This window comes from Girardinichthys multiradiatus, chromosome 22, assembly GCF_021462225.1.
Source record: "Girardinichthys multiradiatus isolate DD_20200921_A chromosome 22, DD_fGirMul_XY1, whole genome shotgun sequence".
Classification (NCBI taxonomy): Eukaryota; Metazoa; Chordata; class Actinopteri; order Cyprinodontiformes; family Goodeidae; genus Girardinichthys; species Girardinichthys multiradiatus.
In genome coordinates this window covers 40,709,136-40,723,795 of record NC_061814.1, presented here as the reverse complement: position 1 = coordinate 40,723,795, position 14,660 = coordinate 40,709,136, and the positions used below count along the sequence as shown (strand labels likewise).

Genomic DNA, 14,660 nt, shown 5'->3' with positions numbered 1-14,660 from the left:
CATGGTGTTGCCTTGTTCACAATTACTTTGATAAATACTACCCATATTCAGTGTTAGTGTTGACTAGATGGTTCTAAGGATCCACATAGCGGGGTTGCATGTTCCATCTACAGAAGTAGAGTATATCATTTAAAATACACTGGTTGTTTATCCATTCATTCTGTTGAACTGCTAGCAATTCATTTGCTTTACAGCTGATAGAAGAGAAGGGGTTGAGTAGGCCATTCAAATTCCATGAAACAAGTCAGAAATCAAGTCACTCGTTAGGCGTTTATGAACACAGAACCCTGAGATGTCAGTGATACTGGAACACATCTAGATAACTGTCAGAGTTAGACACACTGATAAACTCAGAGAAGGTATGCAATGAAGACACAAACGAGTCAAAGTTATCTTTGGCTGGCCAGGGAGAGACAGTCTGCTGCTAATCAGTGACTTCCTTCTCTCAGAGGAGCTGCTCTCTGAACACACCTTTTTATTAGTTCATAAAACACTCAAGATAAATGTGAAATGTATTCAAACCACTTCCATCAAAGTTGACCAAACTAAATAAATGAAAATGTCTTTTAATGATAATTCATAAGGATAAAGAAACTTCTTAACCAAGCAGTGATAATTTGTGTACAAATCTTCCAACAATAACATTGAAAGAAGGGCTGCTAATAGGGGGGTCGGCAGTGAACAGGACACGAAGGTTCAGTAATCCCTTGTTTAAGAACTGAACCTACTGCTCTCAGCGACTCCTTAAATATGATAAATAGGTACGTAACAAGAAAATGTAATCAATCGATTTGAAACAGTAAAGCATGTTTTCCTTTTTTACTGAGAATGAAATGTTTTTTAAAAGACTTTATTTGTCTGAAGAAAGTTCTGTCCTGCAGTCCAAGCTCACTTGATGGCAGTATTGCACCCTTAAACTAGTCTGCCTGCCGCCGATGGACAGAAGAAGAAGAAGAAGACGAAGAACAACAACGATGGTGGCTACTTGAAGGCCCCTTTACTGCAGCTGTCTGTGGGCTGCAGTTCCCGCTTAAAAAGGAGACGAAGACATGCAGCAGCTTTGGCTTCCGGTCCGAGAAAACATGGTGAGTTGCGGGCTGACTGGTCAGCCTTGGCTGGGTTGAGTGGTTGTAGGGACTGAGAAAAGTGTCGGTTTGCAATGAAAGAAAAAAAGTAAATGAAATAAAAAGAGGTATTTAGTGTTTTTCCAAAGCCTAAAACACAGAAGTAGAATGAAAGAGTGAAGAAGTGGAGCCACTCTAGCTGTAGCAAGAAGAAGGACATTGCGCATGCGCAGGTGGAACGTTCCGTGACCGTTTTACATGTCAAATATATGTTTTAGCCTTTCAGATGTCGGCTGGAATTGGTGGCGTACTGGGTAGAGCCGCTGAGCCGGCAAGCGTGTGCTCCCTGGTTCGATTCCTGTCATTTCCAGTTTTTGTTTTTACTTTGCCGCCATTTTGCTCCCCCCCACTTCAAATCATCATGTCTAAGCACAGGTCGTCGCTATCACATTCTCAAACTTTCATAACCTTCAGGGAAAATAGCACATTGTCACAGGGTTTAAACAAGAACTGACACTTGTAATACTTTATCTACATCATTTTTATTTGAATTCCCATACATTGCAGCTACATGTAGATGTGTAGCAGTTCCACGTGGCTTTAAAACATGGTTTCCTTTATAAGACTCAAAGCTTGGACTCCTTTAGCTTACACACCGTGTGTCATTTTTTGTCCTGAGAAGGAAAAATGGAGAAATCGCCGGTGCACTTTCTCTGTCATCTCCTTCAAAGGACTGCTGTCCAATCTTTCAGATTGTGTGTTTTTCATCAAGAAAATAATAGGTAACATGCCAGGACTGTAGTTCACATGCCTCTTGAGATCAAACTGGGACACTCGTGGGATGCATCTAGGTGAAATAAACCATAACAATGTCTGCTCTCAAAGCATGCATCACGCTGCCAGTATACAGCCAGTCTTAATGGTCATTTTTATTCTCTGTTTTTATCCCAGGTGCTTGGTAGGAAACCCCAGAGAGAGGAGCTCTGTTGCGTAGCTGCTGAAGCATCCGTACCTCCGGCTGAAGCCACGTTATCTCCTGATCCAGGTACAGATGAGGAAAGTAAAAGGATTGACGTTGTTTGGTGCCAACAACACGCATTGTCTACAGTCCAAACGGCAACCGTAAGAGGATCCTAACAGACCTGCCAACCTCTCAGCCTACGAGCAGCAGAATCCTCTGAGCAGCTGATGTGAGACTTATATTGTGTAGCATCTTCTACCCCCCTACCCACCCCTATTCAACGCTAACTTTACTGTTTTCTTCTTCCTATTATTTATTTATTCTTTACAGAATTTGGCCAGAACTGTACAGCAGCAGCAGCAGAAGAGGCTGGATGTCACAGAGTGTACATAGACCAATCGCATCCTGTTTCTGCTCACATGCTCGCCCTCAGCTGCACTTCACTCCACCCACTACCTTCTCCGTGTCAGAGAAGGAAGTCAATAGACTGTTTCAGAGGCAGGAATCCTGTAAAGCAGCTGAGCCGGACTATGTCTCCCCATCCGCCCTGAAGCGCTGTGCTGATCGGCTGTCTCCGGTGTTGGCAGACATTTTTAACACCTTACTGGAGACATGCCATGTGCCTGCCTGCTTTAAAGCATCCACCATCATCCCTGTCTCCAAGAAACCAAGGACCACAGGACTAAATGACTTCAGACCCATCACCCTGCCCTCTGTGGTAATGAAGTCCATCAGGACCAAAACCTCTCGTGACAAAAACACCTTCTTTCCCTCTGCAGCTAGCCTCATTAACAAGGCCCCGGTCCTCCACGGACACTTCCTCCTTGCAAATAATACGAATATCTCAGCACATGTCAATACTATTTTATTCAATTTTATATTGTTATTGTATTCTCATGACATTCCTATACAACTTGTTTTTGCTTTTTAACTATATATTTCCAGATGTATTTATGTCAACTGCATGTGTGTCTATGTCTAGCACCTTACCACCAAAGCAAATTCCTTGTACGTGTGAAACACTACTCGTTTTTTTTCTGATTCTGATCCTGAAATGTTGCTTGAGGTTGTCATTTTTCAATAAAAGACATTTAATTGCTTTCCATCTTACACTGACTATTACTGCAATCTTAGACCCTGAAAACATGTGGTGGAACATTCAGAACATGGTCAGTGTCGGCAAGGCAGGTGGAAATGGGTGATGTGCCACTAAGAAGATCTGAAATGGTGCTGACAGATTCGGCCAGTCTCCAGTGGCATGTGGCAATACCTCTTGTAGCCCCCATCTTAAATGACTGCTGGCAGCCTAGGAGTAGATCATTCACAATATAGCCCTCGAGCCCCACGTTCTTCCATCGCTCCCTGGGTTTTTCCACTACTTACATGTAGAATTTAATATCCAGAATGAACTAAAGGGCAAGTAGACACATGGTGTTGCCTTGTTCACAATTACTTTGATAAATACTACCCATATTCAGTGTTAGTGTTGACTGGATGGTTCTAAGGATCCACATAGCGGGGTTGCATGTTCCATCTACAGAAGTAGAGTATATCATTTAAAATACACTGGTTGTTTATCCATTCATTCTGTTGAACTGCTAGCAATTCATTTGCTTTACAGCTGATAGAAGAGAAGGGGTTGAGTAGGCCATTCAAATTCCATGAAATAAGTCAGAAATCAAGTCACTCGTTAGGCGTTTATGAACACAGAACCCTGGGATGTCAGTGATACTGGAACACATCTAGATAACTGTCAGAGTTAGACACACTGATAAACTCAGAGAAGGTATGCAATGAAGACACAAGCGAGTCAAAGTTATCTTTGGCTGGCCATGGAGAGACAGTCTGCTGCTAATCAGTGACTTCCTTCTCTCAGAGGAGCTGCTCTCTGAACACACCTTTTTATTAGTTCATAAAACACTCAAGATAAATGTGAAATGTATTCAAACCACTTCCATCAAAGTTGACCAAACTAAATAAATGAAAATGTCTTTTAATGATAATTCATAAGGATAAAGAAACTTCTTAACCAAGCAGTGATAATTTGTGTACAAATCTTCCAACAATAACATTCAAAGAAGGGCTGCTAATAGGGGGGTCGGCAGTGAACAGGACACGAAGGTTCAGTAATCCCTTGTTTAAGAACTGAACCTACTGCTCTCAGCGACTCCTTAAATATGATAAATAGGTATGTAACAAGAAAATGTAATCAATCGATTTGAAACAGTAAAGCATGTTTTCCTTTTTTACTGAGAATGAAATGTTTTTTAAAAGACTTTATTTGTCTGAAGAAAGTTCTGTCCTGCAGTCCAAGCTCACTTGATGGCAGTATTGCACCCTTAAACTAGTCTGCCAGGGTCTAAGATTGCAGTAATAGTCAGTGTAAGATGGAAAGCAATTAAATGTCTTTTATTGAAAAATGACAACCTCAAGCAACATTTCAGGATCAGAAACAGAAAAAAAACGAGTAGTGTTTCACACGTACAAGGAATTTGCTTTGGTGGTAAGGTGCTAGACATAGACACACATGCAGTTGACATAAATACATCTGGAAATATATAGTTAAAAAGCAAAAACAAGTTGTATAGGAATGTCATGAGAATACAATAACAATATAAAATTGAATAAAATAGTATTGACATGTGCTGAGATATTCGTATTATTTGCAAGGGGGAAGTGTCCGTGGAGGACTGGGGCCTTGTTAATGAGGCTAGCTGCAGAGGGAAAGAAGGTGTTTTTGTCACGAGAGGTTTTGGTCCTGATGGACTTCATTACCACAGAGGGCAGGGTGATGGGTCTGAAGTCATTTAGTCCTGTGGTCCTTGGTTTCTTGGAGACAGGGATGATGGTGGATGCTTTAAAGCAGGCAGGCACATGGCATGTCTCCAGTAAGGTGTTAAAAATGTCTGCCAACACCGGAGACAGCCGATCAGCACAGCGCTTCAGGGCGGATGGGGAGACATAGTCCGGCTCAGCTGCTTTACAGGGTTCCTGCCTCTGAAACAGTCTATTGACTTCCTTCTCTGACACGGAGAAGGTAGTGGGTGGAGTGAAGTGCAGCTGAGGGCGAGCATGTGAGCAGAAACAGGATGCGATTGGTCTATGTACACTCTGTGACATCCAGCCTCTTCTGCTGCTGCTGCTGTACAGTTCTGGCCAAATTCTGTAAAGAATAAATAAATAATAGGAAGAAGAAAACAGTAAAGTTAGCGTTGAATAGGGGTGGGTAGGGGGATAGAAGATGCTACACAATATAAGTCTCACATCAGCTGCTCAGAGGATTCTGCTGCTCGTAGGCTGAGAGGTTGGCAGGTCTGTTAGGATCCTCTTACGGTTGCCGTTTGGACTGTAGACAATGCGTGTTGTTGGCACCAAACAACGTCAATCCTTTTACTTTCCTCATCTGTACCTGGATCAGGAGATAACGTGGCTTCAGCCGGAGGTACGGATGCTTCAGCAGCTACGCAACAGAGCTCCTCTCTCTGGGGTTTCCTACCAAGCACCTGGGATAAAAACAGAGAATAAAAATGACCATTAAGACTGGCTGTATACTGGCAGCGTGATGCATGCTTTGAGAGCAGACATTGTTATGGTTTATTTCACCTAGATGCATCCCACGAGTGTCCCAGTTTGATCTCAAGAGGCATGTGAACTACAGTCCTGGCATGTTACCTATTATTTTCTTGATGAAAAACACACAATCTGAAAGATTGGACAGCAGTCCTTTGAAGGAGATGACAGAGAAAGTGCACCGGCGATTTCTCCATTTTTCCTTCTCAGGAAAAAAAATGACACACGGTGTGTAAGCTAAAGGAGTCCAAGCTTTGAGTCTTATAAAGGAAACCGTGTTTTAAAGCCACGTGGAACTGCTACACATCTACATGTAGCTGCAATGTATGGGAATTCAAATAAAAATGATGTAGATAAAGTATTACAAGTGTCAGTTCTTGTTTAAACCCTGTGACAATGTGCTATTTTCCCTGAAGGTTATGAAAGTTTGAGAATGTGATAGCGACGACCTGTGCTTAGACATGATGATTTGAAGTGGGGGGGAGCAAAATGGCGGCAAAGTAAAAACAAAAACAAAAACTGGAAATGACGGGAATCGAACCAGGGAGCACACGCTTGCCGGCTCAGCGGCTCTACCCAGTACGCCACCAATTCCAGCCGACATCTGAAAGGCTAAAACATATATTTGACATGTAAAACGGTCACGGAACGTTCCACCTGCGCATGCGCAATGTCCTTCTTCTTGCTACAGCTAGAGTGGCTCCACTTCTTCACTCTTTCATTCTACTTCTGTGTTTTAGGCTTTGGAAAAACACTAAATACCTCTTTTTATTTCATTTACTTTTTTTCTTTCATTGCAAACCGACACTTTTCTCAGTCCCTACAACCACTCAACCCAGCCAAGGCTGACCAGTCAGCCCGCAACTCACCATGTTTTCTCGGACCGGAAGCCAAAGCTGCTGCATGTCTTCTTCTCCTTTTTAAGCGGGAACTGCAGCCCACAGACAGCTGCAGTAAAGGGGCCTTCAAGTAGCCACCATCGTTGTTGTTCTTCGTCTCCTTCTTCTTCTTCTGTCCATCGGCGGCAGGTGGACTAGTTTAAGGGTGCAATACTGCCATCAAGTGAGCTTGGACTGCAGGACAGAACTTTCTTCAGACAAATAAAGTCTTTTAAAAAACATTTCATTCTCAGTAAAAAAGGAAAACATGCTTTACTGTTTCAAATCGATTGATTACATTTTCTTGTTACATACCTATTTATCATATTTAAGGAGTCGCTGAGAGCAGTAGGTTCAGTTCTTAAACAAGGGATTACTGAACCTTCGTGTCCTGTTCACTGCCGACCCCCCTATTAGCAGCCCTTCTTTGAATGTTATTGTTGGAAGATTTGTACACAAATTATCACTGCTTGGTTAAGAAGTTTCTTTATCCTTATGAATTATCATTAAAAGACATTTTCATTTATTTAGTGTGGTCAACTTTGATGGAAGTGGTTTGAATACATTTCACATTTATCTTGAGTGTTTTATGAACTAATAAAAAGGTGTGTTCTGAGAGCAGCTCCTTTGAGAGAAGGAAGTCACTGATTAGCAGCAAACTGTATCTCCCTTGCCAGCCAAAGATAACTTTTACTCGCTTGTGTCTTCATTGCATACCTTCTCTGAGTTTATCAGTGTGTCTAACTCTGACAGTTATCTAGATGTGTTCCAGTATCACTGACATCCCAGGGTTCTGTGTTCATAAACGCCTAACGAGTGACTTGTTTTCTGACTTATTTCATGGAATTTGAATGGCCTACTCAACCCCTTCTCTTCTATCAGCTGTAAAGCAAATGAATTGCTAGCAGTTCAACAGAATGAATGGATAAACAACCAGTGTATTTTAAATGATATACTCTACTTCTGTAGATGGAACATGCAACCCCGCTATGTGGATCCTTAGAACCATCCAGTCAACACTAACACTGAATATGGGTAGTATTTATCAAAGTAATTGTGAACAAGGCAACACCATGTGTCTACTTGCCCTTTAGTTCATTCTGGATATTAAATTCTACATGTAAGTAGTGGAAAAACCCAGGGAGCGATGGAAGAACGTGGGGCTCGAGGGCTATATTGTGAATGATCTACTCCTAGGCTGCCAGCAGTCATTTAAGATGGGGGCTACAAGAGGTATTGCCACATGCCACTGGAGACTGGCCGAATCTGTCAGCACCATTTCAGATCTTCTTAGTGGCACATCACCCATTTCCACCTGCCTTGCTGACACTGACCATGTTCTGAATGTTCCACCACATGTTTTCAGGGCCTAAGATTGCAAGGCATCTAGGTTTTTGCAAAATTAAGAGTCAGCAGCTGACATATGAGCAACACATCCATAATCCAGCATGGACCTCAGGAGTACCAAACCTATTTTGGAGAGAGAACCTGCTTACACATCACTTCTGTCCTGCCAACCAGCCACGTACATGAATCATATTTTTTTTACATTGATCAGAAAGTATTTCAACATGTATGGTCAAGTGATCATCACTGTTATCGAAAAACAGGCCGGGCAGGAAAATTGGAAGCGTGAAGATCGCCCAGTGAAAAGAAGGAGCATTCCCTCGGCCAGGTGGATGAGGACTTCTGCCGCTGTCAGCCTTTTTTCCGAGAGGAGAGACCACTAAGCTCATCAGGTCACACCAAAACTAATAGTCAGTGTAAGATGGAAAGCAATTAAATGTCTTTTATTGAAAAATGACCACCTCAAGCAACATTTCAGGATCAGAATCAGAAAAAAAACGAGTAGTGTTTCACACGTACAAGGAATTTGCTTTGGTGGTAAGGTGCTAGACATAGACACACATGCAGTTGACATAAATACATATGGAAATATATAGTTAAAAAGCAAAAACAAGTTGTATAGGAATGTCATGAGAATACAATAACAATATAAAATTGAATAAAATAGTATTGACATGTGCTGAGATATTCGTATTATTTGCAAGGGGGAAGTGTCCGTGGAGGACCGGGGCCTTGTTAATGAGGCTAGCTGCAGAGGGAAAGAAGGTGTTTTTGTCACGAGAGGTTTTGGTCCTGATGGACTTCATTACCACAGAGGGCAGGGTGATGGGTCTGAAGTCATTTAGTCCTGTGGTCCTTGGTTTCTTGGAGACAGGGATGATGGTGGATGCTTTAAAGCAGGCAGGCACATGGCATGTCTCCAGTAAGGTGTTAAGAATGTCTGCCAACACCGGAGACAGCCGATCAGCACAGCGCTTCAGTGCGGATGGGGAGACATAGTCCGGCTCAGCTGCCTTACAGGATTCTTGCCTCTGAAACAGTCTATTGACTTCCTTCTCTGACACGGAGAAGGTAGTGGGTGGAGTGAAGTGCAGCTGAGGGCGAGCATGTGAGCAGAAACAGGATGCGATTGGTCTATGTACACTCTGTGACATCCAGCCTCTTCTGCTGCTGCTGCTGTACAGTTCTGGCCAAATTCTGTAAAGAATAAATAAATAATAGGAAGAAGAAAACAGTAAAGTTAGCGTTGAATAGGGGTGGGTAGGGGGGTAGAAGATGCTACACAATATAAGTCTCACATCAGCTGCTCAGAGGATTCTGCTGCTCGTAGGCTGAGAGGTTGGCAGGTCTGTTAGGATCCTCTTACGGTTGCCGTTTGGACTGTAGACAATGCGTGTTGTTGGCACCAAACAACGTCAATCCTTTTACTTTCCTCATCTGTACCTGGATCAGGAGATAACGTGGCTTCAGCCGGAGGTACGGATGCTTCAGCAGCTACGCAACAGAGCTCCTCTCTCTGGGGTTTCCTACCAAGCACCTGGGATAAAAACAGAGAATAAAAATGACCATTAAGACTGGCTGTATACTGGCAGCGTGATGCATGCTTTGAGAGCAGACATTGTTATGGTTTATTTCACCTAGATGCATCCCACGAGTGTCCCAGTTTGATCTCAAGAGGCATGTGAACTACAGTCCTGGCATGTTACCTATTATTTTCTTGATGAAAAACACAATCTGAAAGATTGGACAGCAGTCCTTTGAAGGAGATGACAGAGAAAGTGCACCGGCGATTTCTCCATTTTTCCTTCTCAGGAAAAAAAATGACAAACGGTGTGTAAGCTAAAGGAGTCCAAGCTTTGAGTCTTATAAAGGAAACCGTGTTTTAAAGCCACGTGGAACTGCTACACATCTACATGTAGCTGCAATGTATGGGAATTCAAATAATAAATGATGTAGATAAAGAATTACAAGTGTCAGTTCTTGTTTAAACCCTGTGACAATGTGCTATTTTTCCTGAAGGTTATGAAAGTTTGAGAATGTGATAGCGACGACCTGTGCTTAGACATGATGATTTGAAGTGGGGGGGAGCAAAATGGCGGCAAAGTAAAAACAAAAACTGGAAATGACGGGAATCGAACCAGGGAGCACACGCTTGCCGGCCCTACCTCGCTCACGTTAGACTGTAACTCTCCTCCAATGAGCTCCGCGCCTCTCCATTCTCACTTTGGACGGATCAGCCAATCTCGCTTTGTCTCACAATGGACCGTCGAATCTATGTCCTAGCTCACAATGGACATCAGCCAATCAAGGCGAAGCACTACGAGCCAATCCACGTACGAGTTCACAATGGAGCTCAGCCAATCAAGGTGAACGGGCCTCTTTAGATTAACAAAATAACTTTAAAGTATTTTTGTTTGAAATTAAGTTGCAAGGACGGTTGAATAAATAGAATTCGTTGGTCGAGTGCCGTCAAAGACAAATTCCACATCGCTTCATTGTGCTGTCACCTCTGCCCACAGCAAACAAACAACTTTACTGTAAGTACCAATATTTAATTGTTTTTGTTTTACGTTCGTGAAACGAAATTGTTCTTGTGACCGTGAAATACATTGTATTTCAGTTCAATTTACTCACATAACTAGTCGATTAGATGTTCCCATTTTACATTGAGGCAGATTTATTTAAAAAACGACATATCCAACACATGTAAAATGTACAAAGATAATTGTCCTCTTCTTGTGATTTAATATATAATCCTAACTGACACTGTAGAAAATTGTCACTAACATTACTTTGTATATTCAGTCAGTCAGTCAGTCATTTTCTACCGCTTATTCCATAGCGGGTCGCAGGGGAGCTGGTGCCTATCTCCAGCAGTCTATGGGCGAGAGTCCAATATACTTTGTATATTTTTTTGTATTAAGTGCACTATAAGTTAAGTGTGCTGTTATTATTATTGTTATTATTAACTGTTATTTAGTAGTGACACAAAATAATGCTTTGCTTTGGATTTTTGAAAATTGCTGTCATATACATTTTTTGAGTTATTAGATATTTTACTTCTTTTGTTGAATACAGTAAAATTGCGTTATTACATTTGATTCTTAAAAATCTGTTGATTTTATCTTCAGATGAGCTTCAAACCAAAGAGCCATAAAGCCCTGGGAGATGAGGAGTGGATGGCAAGGCTTAGGGGATTTTCCAGCGTTGGGGTTTGGCCGTCAAATGCAGGGAATAGACCTGCCCCGAGGCAGAAGAAGTGGCATGCTCTCTATCAGAAGGTAAGGCATACCCACTGTTTTACTCACCTGTATGTGTAGTGAGGCATATGAAGGTGAGGTCTCATACGAATTCACTGAAGCCCGACTTGGTTGCTCGGAAACCACCGGACCCCTCTCTGCCCTCTTTGAGGACCCCTAGCCTGGCACGTTCCTCTGTGAGAACCTCTGGCCCCTTTCCATCCTCTGTGAGGACCCCTAGCCTGGCACCTTCCTCTGTGAGGACTTCTGGCCCCTCTCCATCCTCTGTGAGGACCCCTAGCCTGGCACCTTCCTCTGTGAGGACCTCTGTCCCCACCTTGGCCCCTCTCCATCCTCTGTGAGGACCCCTAGCCTGGCTTCATCATCCACAACACCGACACACATCTGCCAGACAGTTTCACCTGTGAGTACAGCAGTATGTATTAATAAAACCAGTTAAGTTTTTAGTCATCTTTAATGAAATATATGTATGCAGATTTCCACATCTTTTGTTGTTCTCTCCAGGAGGAGCCTGCAGCGTGTGTGCAACAGTCAGATGCAGCTGGTGATGCAGGACCTGGCTGGTTGCCGAGTGAGATGAGGAAGACCATTCCTGTACAGGACCAGAGATGGATGGGAAATACCCTCTTTCATGCCGGCAAAGTGCGCCCAGATTTCAAGTTGTGGTATGAGCCTCCTGTACCAGCCCTCACCTACCACCAGGTACCAACACCCGATTGTTTTTTTACCCACCGGCTTCTGGTGTGGATGCCCTATCATCAGTGGAAAGTTAGGGTGTTCTGCAAAGCTTGTGGGAAGCATCTTACGGGGGCTGGTGTTCCACCACATGCTCCGGCTCTGGCTCCCACTAAAGCACCCCGAAAACTGACCCACAAGGTTTTGCACAATACATGCAAAAAATGTGGGCCGTTTAGAATTGCTGAGACAGGACACAGCCAGTATAGAGGACATATTTACTGTCCCTCCAATGAAAGCATGACAAAGGAGCTTTGGCTATAACACATTAAAAAGCAAAAGTAAATGTGAATCTGTTTCCTCTTTGTCTTGTTTTAAATATGAAAGCTTTTACAAACAGTTTTATTGTGTACAGTTACTCCTGTTTCCTGGTTCTCACTGTTTTAATTGTTGAATAATAAACATTTGGTTCTATAAAAAATATTCAGTTTCTTGTCTTTAACACAGAAAGTACTTTAGGAAAGACATGTTTCCAGAAAATACTATACTTTAAACTGCTAATTTGCAGCAAATAATGAATATAAAAGCTAGATATGATTAATGTTATTAAAGTACACTTGAATGTGTATAATGTGCTTTATCGAAATATGTCATTGAAAAAAATAAAAATTAAGAACACTTTAGTTACTATGAACCTTTAAAAAATTAAGGATTTTGACAAAGGAATGCTGTATTTTCAGTTAAGTTCAAAGCTAAACAGCTAAGTAGTTGCCGACATTTTTATTTGCACAAAATAATGCATTTAACAATGATTTTAGTTTTTAAATGGACATGTTGTTTACATTTAACACTTAAACATTTTAATTGTTATAAATATTTTCTATAAACAACATGCTCACAGGTGGAATCGAACTCACTAAATCCCCTCTTTTCTTCCCCCTTTCTTCCCCCTTCTCTCCTTTCTTCCCCCCCTGGGGCAGACTATTGTTCCCCAGCTTCCTGGTGAGCTAGCCCCTGGGAGGTCAAGACAAAGGGATGTCCACCACAGCCCAGAGTAGCCTATGTGGCCCACAGCACATCCCCAGGGAACCATTGGCTACTAAATGGGAGACCACCAATGCAGGACGTGGCCAGAGCACCCACACAAACAGCACTACACCAAGGGAGGCAGCCCCTCTTACATATGACTGTATGTGGGCAATAAGGAATGCTTTAGATACTTTAGAAAGTTGTCAAAAACACAACCTTGAGGCTCGATCTGTAGAGTAAGGGTTGTGAATGAAATTAGACTTTATGCATCAACTATGACAATACTTCTGATAATATCCATCAGTTAAGACAAACCTCACAAATGAAAGGTCACACAAGAGTGCCTTTTACATGACCCTTGCTCACAGAGTTTGTATTTTCTTTGTAGATGCAAATTGCCTACATACAAACATACACTGCTCAAAAACATAAAGGGAACACTTAAACAACACAATATAACTCCAAGTAAATCAAACTTCTGTGAAATCAAACTGTCCACTTAGGAAGAAACACTGATTGACAATCAATTTCACAGCTGTTGTGCAAATGAAATAGACAACAGGGGGAAATCTTTGGCGATTAGCAAGACACACTAAATAAAGGAGTGGTTCTGCAGGTGGAGACCACAGACCACTTCTCAGTACCGATGCTTTCTGGCTAATGTTTTGGTCACTTGAATGTTGGTGGTGCTTTCACACTTGTGGTAGCATGAGATGGACTCTACAACCCACACAAGTAGCTCAGGTAGTGCAGCTCATCAATGGTAAAATAGTAAATTAACTGAACTTTCCAGTCACACAGACCACTCAAAGCACTTTACACTAGAGCCACATTCACCCAATCGCACTCACTAACAAATTCATACACCAATAAACAGATCAGTAGGCAACTTGAGGTTAAGTGCTTTGCCCAGGGGCACATTGACATATGGCAGGAGGAAGCTGGAATCAAACCCACTACCTTCTGATTGCAAGACGACTACTCTTCCTACTGAGCCACAGTCATCAATGCAAGCTGTGGCAAGAAGGTTTGCTTTGTCTGTCAGCGTAGTGTCCAGAGCCTGGAGGCGCTACCAGGAGACAGGCCAGGACACCAGGAGACGTGGAGGAGGCCGTAGGAGGGCAACAACCCAGCAGCAGGACCGCTACCTCCACCTTTGTGCAAGGAGGAACAGGAGGAGCACAGCCAGAGCCCTGCAAAATGACCTCCAGCAGGCCACAAATGTGCATGTGTCTGCACAAACGGTTAGAAACCGACTCCATGAGGATGGTATGAGGGCCCGACGTCCACAAATGGGGGTTGTGCTCACAGCCCAACACCGTGCAGGACGCTTGGCATTTGCCAGAGAACACCAGGATTGGCAAATTCGCCACTGGCGCCCTGTGATCTTCACAGATGAAAGCAGGTTCACACTGAGCACATGTGACAGACGTGACAGAGTCTGGAGACACCGTGGAGAGAGATCTGCTGCCTGCAACATCCTTCAGCATGACCGGTTTGGCAGTGGGTCAGTAATGGTGTGGGGTGGGGTGGCATTTCTTTGGAGGGCCTCCTAATGCAGGACAATGCTAGACCTCATGTGGCTGGAGTATGTCAGCAGTTCCTGCAAGATGAAGACATTGAAGCTATGGACTGGCCCGCCCGTTCCTCAGACCTGAATCTGATTGAGCACATCTGGGACATCATGTCTCGCTCCATCCACCAACGTCACGTTGCACCACAGACTGTCCAGGAGTTGGTGGATGCTTTAGTCCAGGTCTGCGAGGAGATCCCTCAGGAGACCATCCGCCGTCTCATCAGGAGCATGCCCAGGCGTTGTAGGGAGGTCATACAGGCACGTGGAGGCCACACACAATACTGAGCCTCATTTTGATTT

The 14,660-nt window shown here is 43.1% G+C and overlaps 4 long non-coding RNA genes across 5 annotated transcripts; 2 read left to right on the top strand and 2 right to left on the bottom strand.

The window, feature by feature from the left end:
- The first annotated feature begins 746 nt into the window (after positions 1–746).
- LOC124859510 lies at positions 747–2,840 on the top strand. The gene is made up of 4 exons (XR_007036121.1): positions 747–761; positions 869–1,085; positions 2,016–2,254; positions 2,356–2,840. It is a non-coding gene; the product is annotated as an uncharacterized LOC124859510 (long non-coding RNA).
- Positions 2,841–4,725: 1,885 nt separating this feature from the next.
- LOC124859503 lies at positions 4,726–6,592 on the bottom strand. The gene is made up of 3 exons (XR_007036119.1): positions 6,465–6,592; positions 5,290–5,528; positions 4,726–5,188 (listed from the first exon to the last, which is right to left on the bottom strand). It is a non-coding gene; the product is annotated as an uncharacterized LOC124859503 (long non-coding RNA).
- Positions 6,593–8,852: 2,260 nt separating this feature from the next.
- Positions 8,853–9,540, bottom strand: LOC124859546. Its single transcript, XR_007036136.1, has 3 exons — positions 9,458–9,540; positions 9,119–9,357; positions 8,853–9,017 (listed from the first exon to the last, which is right to left on the bottom strand). It is a non-coding gene; the product is annotated as an uncharacterized LOC124859546 (long non-coding RNA).
- A 1,424-nt stretch (positions 9,541–10,964) lies between these two features.
- Positions 10,965–11,958, top strand: LOC124858687. 2 transcript variants are annotated; one of them, XR_007035903.1, is made up of 3 exons: positions 10,965–11,101; positions 11,232–11,483; positions 11,588–11,958. It is a non-coding gene; the product is annotated as an uncharacterized LOC124858687 (long non-coding RNA). The 2 variants fall into 2 exon arrangements; XR_007035904.1 differs by having other exon boundaries at positions 11,585–11,958.
- The last annotated feature ends 2,702 nt before the right edge of the window (positions 11,959–14,660 follow it).